At 53.2% G+C, this 14501-nt stretch overlaps 1 protein-coding gene and 1 non-coding gene across 2 annotated transcripts in view; both read right to left on the bottom strand.

Annotated features, from left to right (window-relative positions):
* GLI2 (GLI family zinc finger 2) overlaps positions 1 to 14501 on the bottom strand; it is a 265521-nt gene that overhangs the window by 225398 nt on the left and 25622 nt on the right. The window lies entirely within an intron of this gene.
* TRNAW-CCA lies at positions 580 to 652 on the bottom strand. Its single transcript has one exon. It is a non-coding gene; the product is annotated as a tRNA-Trp (tRNA).

Raw genomic sequence — 14501 nt, 5'->3', positions numbered from 1 at the left:
CTTGAGCACCGGCCCTGGGGCTGCTGGCTGCCACCCTGTGCACCAGCCTACCCTTTGCACACAATACGCAGAGAGAGGCTCAGCCCCCTTGCAGGAGTGGGGACCCATGCAGTGTCCATCAGCAGCACCACATCAAGATCGCATGGCTGCTTTTGGGCTTGCTCAGGCGTGCTCTTCAAAGATGCACTCTGATTTGCTGCCACGGAGCCTCATGTGGCCAGGACAGACGAGGATTCCTGGTGGGCTCTGGGCCTTGGCGAGCAGGGCTGAGATGCATGTCATCAGCAGTGCCTGGGCTCCAAAGATTAACTCAGACTCAGCAGGTGGGAGCAGAGGGGGTGTAGTGGGCTCACAGAGGAGGCCTTTTTCCATCTGTCAGGCAGGTGTGGTCAGCACTGATGGCTGAGCCCCAATTACTATTACTACTATAATCAGAGACACCTGCAGGCACCCAGCACATGGCTTCCCACTGGCAACCTTTCCCAATCCACACGACATTCAGAGGTTCCCAGCCCCATCTTGTTTTATTCTTTCTTTTTTGTATATTTTGGCTGCACCAGATAGCATGGGGGACCTTAGTTCCCTGACCAGGGATTGAACCTGAGCCCCATGCATTGGAAGCATGGTGTCTTAACCACTGGACCACCAGGGAAGTCCCAGCCCCACTTTCAAGACGAACCGAGGATCCCAGAGGTTCCCTCTCTTGCTAAGACCACAGAGCAGAAGAAGGGCAAACATTTAGGACTCTGCACACAGGTCCCACCTCACATTGTCCCTACCTCAAATCACCTGCCCATCGGGTAACACCTGGCTGTCCTCTGGGCAATGACATCCTAAATGCAGGGCACCCTCCCAATGCACCTGGTCACTCACCAACACCCCCAAGTGCCTTGGGGTCTGTGCCAGGCACCTGAGCCAGGACCCAGACAAGGGCAGCTCCTACCCTCAGCACACCCCTGGTCCAGCTGTGGAGGCAGACTGGTAACCTAGCACCAGTACCGGATGGAGCAATGTCCAGGAGAGGAGGCATTCCAGGAGAAGGAACTGCCAGGCAAAGGCCAGGAGAGGAGGCAGCTATGGGCACTGAGAGGCCAGTGGGAAGCTGGTGATCAGCAGCACAGAGGATGTGAGTGTCTGAGGAGAGAGGGGGCTGGGAAGATGGAAGCTGAGGGTCTGCACGTCTCGTAAGGGGCCACAAACTGGCACAACTCCAAGGAGCACCAAACAATATGGTCTGAGCGAACGTGAGCACAACCAGGATACAGAATGGGCTTCCCCGATGGTTCAGCGGGTAAAGAATCCACTTGCCATGCAGGAGACACAGGACATGAGGGTTTGATCCCTGGGTTGGGAAGATCTCCTGGAGGAGAGCATGGCAACCCACTTCAGTATTCTCGCCTGGAGACTCCCATGCACAGAGAAGCCCAATGGGTGGGGTCACAAAGAGTCAGACACAACTAAGCACTACACACACAGGATACAGAATGAGAGCTGCTGAGGTCCACTAGGGGCCTCGGCCTGGGAGCGGAGTCTGCTTGAGATGGAAAGGCCCCTGCCTGCAGACAACTCCAGGCTGGGAGTGTACAGCAAAGCCTCTCAGTGCATGGAAGGAAGGGCTCCTGCAGAGTCGAGGGCTTATCAGCCCATGAGACTCACAGACCCCAGCAACACGAGCCCCACCCCCACCACGGGCCTCGGATCAAACATCAAAGGCCAAGCTCTCAGGGTATCCAGCCAAGACCTGAGCACCCCATCCTGCCAGGTTTCCAACCACCACCACCACCCAGCACCCTGGCCAAGCTGGTTTCATTCAGTCCTGCTCCAGGCAACTCCCTCCCTCTGTGGGGCCAAGGAGAAGGGCAGGAGGCACAGGCAGGCACCCATCATCAGTCAAGCAGGACCTGTCCTGCCATGCAGACATCTAGAGGATGTGCATTTATCTGTGTACGCACACACACACACATGTGCACACTGTGCACTCAAACTTCTATAAACTCAAAATCCATACACAATCAGAAATGCACTCACATCCAATGGATGAATTTACAAACACACAATAACAGACGCACTTGGGCATTCATAAATATACAAGTCACGTACAACAGGCATATGAAAGGGACATGTCCTCACACAGCAGCACACGGGCACTGCTTGGTATACACACATAGGAGCAGCCCAAGGGACAAGCCCCTGAGCCTGCCTCCTGGAACCCAGGGAAATCGCTGCCAGAAGTACGCTCCACAGTTCAGGCCAGGCAGGTTCATTTGTCTCAGCGGCAGGGGGGGACAGGTGATGAGGTCCCCCCAGCAGTAAGGAGGCCAGGCCAGGCAGAGACAAAGTCCCAGAGAGGGGGGCTAAATGCTCAGGGTCCTGAGGTTCTGCGGGTGCCCCAAGTCCCAGGGAGCCCCAGAAACTTTCATTCTGCAGCAGAAAGAGCCCACTGGACCCAGGCAGTGCCGGCTGCTCAGCACCAGCCAAGGGCTCATGATGAGCAGGGGGTGCGCTGACTTTTGCACACCTTACTGAAGACGCCACAGGGCTGAGCACATGTGTAAAGGCCCAGGAGCCTCTCCTGACTTCCCTTCATTCCTCCATTGACAAATCCATCCATCCAACCATCCAATCAATGTTGGCAGTGGGTGGGTGCCAGTGCCGCACACCAAGCTGAGTGCAAAGTGGGTTCCAATGTCAGAGTGGATCCCAGAGCAGGGAAGTGTCACTTCTGGTCACAGTGTCTGCTGTTGGACCATTTCCCAATGAGGAATTTTGTTACCTCTCCTCATCCTCAGGAGGCCATAGGAATATTAGGCCCACCAGCCTTGAAGAAGCCCTCAAATTCCCCAACTGAATGAATGAATAGAGAAAAATATGGGACAGCCCCTCAGCCCACAGGTATTTTATCTGTCTGTCAAAGGTTCCTGGCCCACTTTTCCCAGGGAGCCATCCTGCCCCCAGCTGTGGCGGTAAGGGGGACTGCAGCCTGCTGGGCATAGTTGTGTGGGGGACCTCTGAGGGCAGGCAGAGCAAGGCCTGAAGTCCTGGGGCTGAGGGGGAGCTGTGGGGTCCCGTCCAGATGCAGGCAGCAGGCAGAGGAGGGGCAGACAGCGCCTCCAGGTCCAGGTACACCGGGACCTACCCTGGCAGGGATGAGGCAGGAGCCTTTCCCAATCAGAACTGCCACTCACAGAATGTTCTCTAGGTCCAGACCTCACCCGAGTGCCTACCACCGTGTCATCTCCAGGACACCCCTGCAAGGCAAGAACAAGGACCTCTGTCCCACGTGTGAGGACAGGGAGGCACAGAGGGACACAGAGCACTCAGGTCACACAACTAAGTGACCAGGTTGGCCTGACGCCAAAGACAGCACAGAGAAGGTACCTTCATGGCTCAAGTCACCATCTGCTCACAGCAGTGGCAAAGCAGCGGGTTTCATGGCCTCTGCTCTCCAGTAGCCTGAACACACTTCTTAGGTGCAGACAGGACCACCGAAAGCACCCCACCCTCCCACAGGGAGAAGGCTCCACAGCTAGGCTCAGTGGGCCTCGAAAGGAACCCCAGCTCCACCGGCCACTTCACTTATCAGAACCTCAGTGTCTCCCTGTGTAAAATAGGGATACATGAACCCACTGCACAGGAGCACCAAGCCCAGAGCCTGGTGCAGAGTGAATGCACAAGAAACGCATGCGTGTTGGGAGAGACACTGCTACTCCACACCGGAGATGCTGCAGCTTTTAATAAAAAATAATACACCAATACATGGTGGAGTACGAAGTAAAAGCATTTAGAGAAGAGCTTCAGTGGGTCTGGGTTCCAGAAAGGTCAGGAGGAGACGGGCATGGACTGAGCCCAGAGGCGATGGAGGCAGCCGGGGTGCCAGCATCGAAGGGAACATTGCAGACACCGGGCACGGAGGCCCTGGATGTGCCTAACAGAGCCCGGCGCTTCCAAGGATGTCAGGTCCCTCACCTCGCAGCGCCCACGGGGTGCAGTCCTGGACAACCTCCTTTCCCAGATGGAGAATAAGAATAAGAGCGAGGGAATAGAAAAGAACTTGAGGATCAGGCGGCTTGTTGAATGGAGCCAGGACTGAGGCTGGGGCTGCTGGAGAGAAGGTCAGGGGGGCGGGGCAGGGGACCATGGGGGAGGTGGGGAGAAGCCCCCTGGTGCCCCGTGCCCCCCATGCCAATTTGCTGAGGGTATTAAAAAGTTTCTTTTCAATTACTCCTTTCTTGGAAATTACTAATAGCACTCTGATGAAGATGCGGCTTAATTTCCCAGTTGGTTTGGAAATGAGGAGACCCATAATTGTATGACCCTCTCGGCAGTCGCAGACAGAGATGAGAGAGGGGTTGCCCCTTGGGGGCCGATCGTGGATAAAAACATCCCCACTGAACGTGATGGACCCCGGTGCCAGACAAGGCTGGGGTGTAAGCTGCCTCCCCTGCACCCCGGCACCCTGCTCCATGCACTCAAGGTCCTGGCCTCACACACTGCTCTCATTTGGAAAAGCTCTGAGCCCTCTAGGCCATGACCACCTCCTCAGGGACTCAGGTCTCCGCCTCTCCAAGGAAGTCAGCTCCCAACCAAGGAAGCAGCTCGCATACAGTCCCAGGCCCACTGCCTGGAGCGGGGAAAGCCCAGGGCACACTGCAGATGGGAGGAAAAGATGAACAGCCCTTAGAGCGGCTGTGTGTTTTTCAGGTCTTTCGGTCATCTCCACATCTCAGCCTTGCCAAAACCCCATGAGTACACCCGCTGGATAGGGGAAAGAGGCAGCTGCCCGATTTCCTCTGGGTGTGGCCTTGGTCTGACTCTGAAGGCTGGCTTCCCTCCATCCCCACTCCCTTCTCGTGAACCTGCCTCTCATACCCAGAGATAAGGCAGATCTGGGAACAAGCCCCACAGGGCAAGTTGCCTTGATTGGAGCTTCTAGTATCAGCCCCAGGAATTTCACTGAAGTTTTTTAGAATCTTTCCCTATAATAATACAGTCATGACAGCCATTGCTTTTTTTCAGACGCTGACTCTGTTATGTCACACTGTGATTTGTGAAAATCACCCCGTGGGGGTGGAGGGGAGCACGATAACATTCCCATTTTACAGATGCAGAAACTGAGGCACAAAGGTCTTGAGGAACTGAGTCAATATCCCACCAGGCCAGTCTGAGCACAGGGACGCTCCTCCACGCCCCAGCCACCTCCCAGGTTTTCTCAGACTGATGAAGAACACAGAACATGTGCTTCGGCATAAGGACTTTCCCAGTCCTGAGATGGGGGTCCCTCCTGACCACAGTCTTTTCTTCTCTGCTGAGGGCAGCCTCTGTGCCTCCCTACCCCAGGGCTCCTCCCTGAATCCTCTCTAGAGGGGCTGTGGGACAGTCCTCCCCAGGTAAGGAGGTCCTTGGGGTCCCCACCGAGTGGGCACATGCTTGGAGGGGCCTGCTGGCCAACTTCACACTGCCCAGGAGCTGGAAGGGACGTGCTGCCCCAGCCACAGTGCTTCCTGGTGAGGCCGATAGGTTCAGGCTGAGGCGCCACAGCTGGACTGAAGGCTACGGGATCGGGAAGGGTCAGCCGGCTGCAGACATGCAGAAGAACAGCAGGAATAGCTCACCCCAGCCGGGCCTCGCCAGCGTGAGCCTCTGAACCCTCCGCATGGGGTGTAAGGAAACCCCATCCACCACGGGAGAGGCACTGGGCGGGGACCCAGACGTCCCTGTGACCTCATCCACAGAGGGACTCTTGTTTGGAAAACATGCGCTATCACTGTGACAAATGCTGTCTGGATTCCAGGAGTCTTTTCCTGCTGCCTTCTCAATCCCCAAATCTCCCTCTACACCAATACCTCCAATCTTATGCCTCGCGTCTCCTCCAGCCCGCACTGGAACACACCAGAAGGAGATCAGGCAGCGAACTTTGGAAACAAAGGAGACCTTGGCCTCGGAGACACATGGTGAACTCTGTCTCACCTCCTCACTGACTCCCACACGGCCAGAACTTTGCTGGGCAACAGGACGCCTCTCGTCCTGCAGAATCTCCTATCTGTTCCCTGGACAAGCCCTGATGGCCCTAACAGAGGGCAGATGGCTCCAAGTGTCCACTGACAACACAGGCAGGCACACCCCCTCCCAACCCTGCTGCAGCTATTCAGGACGAACCCCCACCAACCCCGGGGTCCTCAATGTTCTAGCCTCACAGATTCCCTGCAAAAGGAAGACACAGACGTGAGTGGGTACTGCAGGAATCAGCCTGGGCTGTCAGGAAAGGCTTCCTGGAGGAGGCAGCATTGACCCTGGGCATCAGAGCCCAAGGAGTCTTGGCAGTAGGAAGCAGGGGTGTTGTGAGCACAGGGTAGTCACTGCGTTCTTATCACCCTGAAGGAAGCTCTACTTTTATCACCAAAAGGAGTCCAGGCCCTATCACAGGATCAAAACCTGCAAATTCTGAAGCTTTCTAAAGCACAATATATACATACTCCCAAAACCTCAACTGAGCCATTGGGACTTTAAGCCTCGCTTAAAGGCAAAAAGGCAGCAGTGCGCCATGCGGTGATAGGGGCTCTGTCCCCAGAATGTATGAAAACAGTCAACTTTTCTGCAGCATCCAGGACTGAGTTCAGGGTGTGAAAGGGACCCTAGGGCACCTGGGAGAGGTCTGCTGGTCCCACACCGGGATGTCTGGGGACAGCATGGGATTGCCAGATATGAATCCTCCATCCCAAGGGCAGAGGAGGGTCAAGGAAAGACCCCTGGCAGAGTGGGTACCAGCTTGGGACTTGTGGACAGCAGGGGCCTCGGGGCTAGAAGTAAGGCAGTGCTCACCACACCCTAGACAGAGGACCCTCAGCTCTTTGCGCTGGGCATTTGCAGCAAGAACCAATGAATCAAGGTGACAGCTCATTGCTGCCTCAAGAGACACAAAGGCAGACAGACCAGAGCTAACTCAGGAGCCTTTTATCAGAGAAACACCTAAAAACCCAGGGAAATGACAGCTCCACAGGTGATGAGGTTTAGAAACGCTAGGTCAGCATGAAGCAAGTTTCTTTAGTGGAAGACTTCACAGAGCTTTCAAAATAGCGCCTCGTGCTTTTAAGACCCTGGAAAGCCCCTGACTAAGGCTTCCCGGGTAGCTCAGCTGGTAAAGAATCTGCCTGCAATGCAGGAGACCTGGGTTTGATCCCTGGATTGGAAAGATCCCTTGGAGAAGGGAACAGCTACCCACTCCAATACTCTTGCCTGGAGAATTCCAGGGACTGAGGAGCCTGGTGGGCTACAGTCCATAGGGGCACAAAGAGTTGGACTGAGCAACTTTCATTTTCACAAGAGGCTTCTCCCAAAGTTGGCCCTTTCTTCCTGCAGAGTCTGTGCACAAGGGGAGCTGGAAACTCCAGGAGCCTTCCTGGCCTCTCCCTCCCCCTCCCAGGGCACAGCAAGCTGGTTGGGGTCTCCCCAGGAGGGCTTGAATCCTGTGCCTGGCTGGGATCCACCCCTCACTCCTGCTAGGGATGGGGTGCAGGGATGGGGTGCAAACAGGTGAGGGTGAAATCATGAAAAAGCTCCCCTCAGAGTGTCAGTTCTTTAAAAAATTTTTTAAATGTTCACATCAACACGTGCAATGTATGAGGGTTATTAGCCAATTCCTGGGACACACCTAACGGTTTGGGGATGGAGGTGAGAAGCTTGCTTTGACAACTTGGGAGGCACAGCCTGGGTCTCCTCCAGGTATCTCCCGAGCCAGTGACATCCACTCCCAGCATGTCCTCAGGTAGCACCATGGAAGGTGGCCACCACATCCCTCGGCCGAGGCCCCACCCTTCCTGGCTGACACCAGAGCCTGGGAACCACAACCCACATGCTCTGGCTCCTCACCTGCACCTACTCCCGTGCCCTAGGGCCATCTGTACATCCTCCTTGCAGCTCAGAGCATGGTGAACACATCCAGGTGACAATATAGGAGGCCCAGGAGACTTCCATCCAGCAGGAAAGGTTGGGGGACACGTAGGGTCTGCATCACCAGTGGGGCTTTTCTTGGGACCCCAGAGGAAAGTTCTTAAAGCAAGATGTCCTCTCAGGACTCTGTGCTTGTCTCCATGGACAGAGAAATATGGCTTTGGAAAGCCCTGGCCATCCGACCGGCCAGGGAAAACATAAAAGGCCCTGTCATTGAAAAAACCCTCTAAGAATAGAACCTACCCCCAAAATCTGTGAAAATGGTCTTGGGTTTTGACCCCTACTTGTCTCTCGCAGCCTGGGCCCACAGACATGTGACGCACACACCAGATCCAACTTCAGCTCCGTGAGCAAAGGCAGGCCCCCAAGTCCGTCAGAATCTCTTCCAGTGGACAAGATGGCACATGCCGGCCCAGCCAACACAGTAGGGATCTTCGTCATTCTGTCCAGAGGCTGTTATTAGAAGACAGTCTCCTGGCTCTGTGCCAGCCCCTCCCGGCTCTTTCCTGGAGGGCTCCCCCCACCCTGCCCTGCCCAGTGCCAGACAGCAGCTAGACCCGAGTGTCCACTGGATACCAAGCCTTGCTGCATCAAGCTCCCCACCTCCCCGCCCCCAGCAAGCCACCCTCGACCTCCTACCTTCCTTCCTGCCTCCCTCCTTCCCTCCCTCCCATTTCATTGAGATGTAATTGACCAATAACATTATACTAGCTTGAAGTATACAACACAATGGACCTTCCCGGTGGCTAGCGGTAAAGAATCTGCCTGCAATGCAGAGATTCAGGTTCAATCCCTGGGTCGGGAAGATCCCATGGAGAAGGGCACGACAACCCACTCCAGTATTCTTGTCTGGAGAATCCCCATGGACAGAGGAGCTGATGGGCCACAACCCACAGTGTCACAAAGAGTTGGATACGACTGAAGCAACTGAGCACACACACACACAACATAATGATTTCATCAGTTCAGTTCAGTCGCTCAGTCGTGTCCAACTCTTTGCGACCCCATGAATCGCAGCACACCAGGCCTCCCTGTCCACCACCAATTCCCAGAGTTCACTGAAATTCATGTCCATCGAGTCAGTGATGCCATTCAGCCATCTCATCCTCTGTCATCCCCTTCTCCTCCTGCCCCCAATCCCTCCCAGCATCAGAGTTTTTTCCAATGAGTCAACTCTTCGCATGAGGTGGCCAAAGTACTGGAGTTTCAGCTTTAGCATCATTCGTCCCAGGGCTGATCTCCTTCAGAATGGACTGGTTGGATCTCCTTGCAGTCCAAGGGACTCCCAATGATTTCATATGTATGTATATTGTGAAGTGATCAACACAGGAAGTCTAGGGTGCAAACATCAAACTCATGTAGTTACGTATTTTTTTCCTCATGATGAGAACTTTTAAGATTTATTTTCTTAGCAACTTTCAGATATAGAATACATCGTTATTAACCACGGCTATCATGCTAAGCAGTACATCCTCAGGACGCAATGTTTGTTCTATTTATTTATTATTTAAATTTTATTTAGTTTATTTAAGTAAAACGGACTACATCACTATGTTAGCTTTAGGTATACAACAGCAATTTGACGTTTCTATACATTACAGAATGATCACCTGTCCCTTCCTGCCTCCCTCTCTTCCCTCCCTCAGCAGACATTGATGAGAGCCAATGCTCTCTCACCAGATGAAAGAGACAGAGATCTGATACCCAGTTAGCCAATCAAAAGTGTGACAACCGTCAGATAGGAGTCTGTCCTGGGGGAGGGGGAGGCATGGCCAGCTAGGCCAGTGGTGGGATACAACTACAGAACCCAAGGCCAGCTGGGGAGCCAGGAGGCTTGGGACCAGTGCTGAGTCTGGATCAGCCACAGGCCCTCGACAGCCCACTCATGGCACAGGGCAGGGGAGGTTGTCCGTCTCACGGGAAGCCCTCCCACTCCCTGTGCCACCCATCCAGCACATCCCCTGCCCCTTGACATCCTGAGCATCCTCACCCACCCCGGCCCAGGCTCCACCATGAGGGGCTCTGGGAAGGCAAGAACCAAGGCTGCCTCCTGGGCCCCTTCCTCCACTCACAGCCCCAGCTTAGACATCCTCCCCCAACTGGGTCAGTCCACACAAGCCTTCGCATCGTGCCCTCAAGTTGGCTACACAAGACCAGCTTCCTCCTTGGCGACCTGCCTTTCTCCCATCACCCAACTCCTTTATTTTGAAAAGCAGTGAAGCTACCAAGATCCAGACCAGCAAAGGATAGGGAGAAATGTCTGGCAACAGTACTGGCTGCAGCAAAGCCAAGGTGCAGCCCAGTCTAGACCGTCTCCCCGCTCCATGCCACCGCCCCTCTATCCTCCCAGCGCTGGACCAGCTCCTCAGGATTGCACAACAGGGCATTCAGGGTCAGACCTTCCCGGGACAGGGTTTAGAGGAGAAAAGTGCGCCTAATGAAGAGGAACTAAAGGGCAGGATTCCAGAAGGACCTGGAAATACTGTGGCTGTTTTGTTTTGTTTTTGCAAAGAGGCAAACACAGAACTTCAGGGCATGAGAACAGAGTAGAAAGGGACAGGGGTGAGGTCTGAGAAAGCGCAGAGAAGGAAAGATTGATGCAGCAATGGTCCAAGAGCTGACGGAGACATTGTGGGGGAGGAGGGCCTGGCTTAGCCAGTGGGAAGGCAGGCGGGTGCTGTTAGGGGCTAATAGGGACAAGAAACCAAGGACCACAGGTGATGATTAAAATGTGGTCACCTGCCCAGAATAACCTGAAGACAGCCTCTCCTTCCCCCTGACATATACACAAGTGTCAATAAGGAAAATTTCCCCAAATCTCCCAACACAACCTCCAGAGGTCACCCCAGGCCCTAGGGAAGCCTCGATCCTTCTGATCCTTGGAAGGTCCAGACTTTCTGACCTTTTCCACCAGAGGTACAGTGATGCCCTCTGGGAGGCCCCAGACTCTCCTCAGAGCCCACTCCAGGGCCACTCCCCAGCCAGGCATCCCAAGGAAAGATCAAATCCCAGGGCCCTGGGACGGTCATATCCCCTTCACCTGACAGATGCAGCAAGTGAGGACCAGAGAGACAAGGGCCTTGCCCAAAGGCGCACAGCGAACATGAATCACCCTGCCCTTCAGGGGCTGACCAGCCATGGCCCAGGGAAGAAGGCCACCAGAGGACCTCTGAGACCACCAGGGACATCCCCAAGGACTAAGGCCCCTCATTTGTCCAAGGTGCCACCGGGGTGGGTGTCTCAGAGGCAGGAACACCCACTTCGGTCTGTACTCACTGGCTATGTGGCCTCACACAGCCAAGAGGACTTCTAGAGCAAAGAAACCTGCCATGGGGTGGGGGACAGGGAGAATCACTTGAGATCCAGCTCTGAAAGAGCTTGGCCCCCAGTCACCGTGCCCCTTTCTTCCCCTTTTTCTATAGGAGGGGAAAAGTTAGAGGTGCCCAGCCCTGGGTCAGGCTGTGTGTCCTTTGACAAGCCACTGCCCAACCTCAGCTTCCCCTTCTCTACAACAAGACGACCAGCACAGCAAGACTCAGAGGCCCGCAGGCCTTGTTGGCCTCTTCCCCTGGAAGTCTGGCCCCACAGAGTGGCCACAGCTGGCCTGGCCCTGGCCTGCGGACAGTGGGCTCCCCAGGGCCTGCCCACGGCCCTCTCCTCAGGACAAGGAAGGCGGGGGTGGCTGACGACCGGCTGCCTGATTTATAGCCTCCTCCAGCCGCCCTTCCCAAGGCGGCAGGCCCAGCAGATATTTTCCATGGCCACGGCCGAGTTCAGACGTTCAAGGGAGCCCTGAGTCTGCACCTTGGGCCTGGCCCGGCCTCCCATCTCCTGATGGCGCAGGTGGCCAGGGGCCCAGGCCCAGGAACAAGCACTCCATCATGGGGGAGAGCAAGCGGGAGCTCAGAATGCCGCAGCCAGGGCCAAGAACCCCGGGTAGGGGAGGGCCAGGCCTCCCAGCCAGCGTGGTTCACACCAGGCCCTTCCCACTTCCGTTTTCCCCTTTCTCCCCATGACAACATCTTGAACGAGAGCCTCTGCTGGCAAGCCCGAGCACCCTGGGGTTTTCTGCCCCGACGCGGCTCCCACGCTCGGCTGTGCACACAGCCCTTGGACAGGCTGCTGAGATTGTGTGTGGTGCTAGTGGTGAAACACAAACCTCCAGCCCACACAAATGTTCTTGGAGGCCTGGCTCCCTCCAGGCAGGATCAGCCCAGATAACTAGGGAGGTGTCCCTGTCCCTCTCGGCACCAGACCCTTCCCCAGTCACCCTCTGGCCAAACCAGACTCTCAAATCAGGCCATGAGCACATTCAGATAAAGATGATCCATACCATGGAATCTCTATACCGTTTAAAACGGAGCCTCCAATCCAGCTTTCTGCTTCCAGTCAAGATGGAATAACAGGAACTAGAATCAGGTTCCCACCCGAAACCACAGACAAAATATTTGACCGTAGTTTTCAAGACACTCAACTGCAGGCGACAAAGGGAAAGTGGTCCTGAGAGACAGAAATAAACAAGGTGGTGAGCACTAGAGAGTGCCCCAGGGTGAGGGCAGGGTGGGGACAGGGGGAGGGCAGACCTGGTGGACTCCCTGACCTGCAGAGATGGAGCTGAAGTCCAGGCAGACCAGGGCAGTAAGAGTTTGCAAGACAGTATGCCAAGAGGGAGAGGTGAACAGAAAGACAACCTTAGAGACTGGCAGGGCACCCCAGTGATCAATGCAGACTACAACAGGCACATGCAGTTCTGCACCAGGGCCAGGGAAGCAGCTAAAAGGAGGAGAGGGATGCTGCCCAGGACAAACAGGGCCACTGCCTGTTCCCACCACCCAGACTGGAAAGAAAAGCATTGGGTAGAGAACTCAGGATTTTGCCTCAGCAGCAACGATTAACTAACCCTGGGCTCTGATCCCATCTAACTAATCTTAAAAGCAAGGATAAACCTTTCAAATAAGTCAACCATGTCTTAAAGAAAGTTCAAAAATATTTACAAGATAACAAAAACGTTCAATACCCAACAAGATAAATTTTACAATATCTAGTATCCATCAAAAATAACCAGGCATGCAAAAAAAAAAAAAAAAACCCATAGGAAAATACATCCCATTATAAGAAAATAATCAATTAATCAAAACTGAATCAGAGTAGACACAGACATCAGAGCTTGAAGATAAGAGCTTTCAAACAGTTAGTTAAGAGGAGACAGTAAAGATATAAAAAGACCCAATCAAACCTCTAGAGATGTAACACACACTAAATAGGATTAGTGGCAGATTGAGAGTGCATGCTCGGTCACGTCTGATTCTTTGTGACCCCATGGACTATAGCCCGCCATGTTCCTCTGTGGGTTTCCCGGGTAGTTCAAACAGTAAGAATCTGCCTGCAGTACAGGAGACCTGGGTTCAATTCCTGGGTCGGGAAGATCCCTGGGAGAAAGAAATGGCAACCCACTCCAGTATTCTTGCCTGGAGAATCCCATGGACAGAAGAGCCTGATGGGTTATAGTCCATGGGGTCGCAAGAGTCAGACATGACTGAGAGACTAACACTTTCATGCTCCTCTGTCCATGGAATTTTCCAGGCGAGAATACTGGAATGGGTTGCCATTTCCTACTCCAGGAGATCTTCCTAATCCAGGGATCAAACTGTGTCTCTTGCAGGCTGATTCTTTACCACGGGCACCACCTGGGAAGCATCAGCGGAACATTAAACACTGAACTTAGATAAGACAATGAATCTGAAGAAACAGCAATAGAAACTAGCCAATACGAAAAGCAGAGAATTACAAAAGAGAGCATGTGACAACTTCAAGATGCCTAATACACATGTAATTGGAGTCCCTGAAGAAGAAATGGAGAAAAGAGAGTGCAAAGAAGAAATATTTGAAGAAATAAAGGCTAAGAATGTTCCAAATTTGATGGAAACTGCAAATGCAAAGAAAATCTGAAAAAAAAAAAAAAAAAAAAAGGATCCAGAGTAGAGATTATCAGCTAAGATCTAGAAAGTCACTAATTCTACTCAATATTCTATAATGACCTATATGGAAAAAGAATTTTTTAAAAAGTAGATGTATCGATATGTAAAACTGATTCATTTGCCATACACTTGAAACTAACCCAACATTGCAAATCAACTATCAGATCAGATCAGATCAGATTAGTCGCTCAGTCATGTCCAACTCTTTGCGACCCCATGAATCGCAGCACGCCAGGCCTCCCTATCCATCACCAACTCCCGGAGTTCACTCAGACTCACGTCCATCGAGTCAGTGATGCCATCCAGCCATCTCATCCTCTGTCGTCCCCTTCTCCTCCTGCCCACAATCCCTCCCAGCATCAGAGTCTTTTCCAATGAGTCAACCCTTTGCACGAGGTGGCCAAAGTACTAGAGTTTCAGCTTTAGCATCATTCCTTCCAAAGAAATCAACTATACTCCAATAAAAAAAAAAAAGTTTTTAAAGTTACTGATAATTATAAAGGAGCGATTATAATTTATAATTATAAATTATAATTTATAATTATAAATAATTATAAATATTTATAAATAAACTAT

Source organism: Bison bison, unplaced genomic scaffold (assembly GCF_000754665.1).
Source record: "Bison bison bison isolate TAMUID 2011002044 unplaced genomic scaffold, Bison_UMD1.0 scf7180017864471, whole genome shotgun sequence".
In the NCBI taxonomy this organism is placed as follows: domain Eukaryota; kingdom Metazoa; phylum Chordata; class Mammalia; order Artiodactyla; family Bovidae; genus Bison; species Bison bison.
This window is presented reverse-complemented; position numbering and strand designations above follow the sequence as displayed.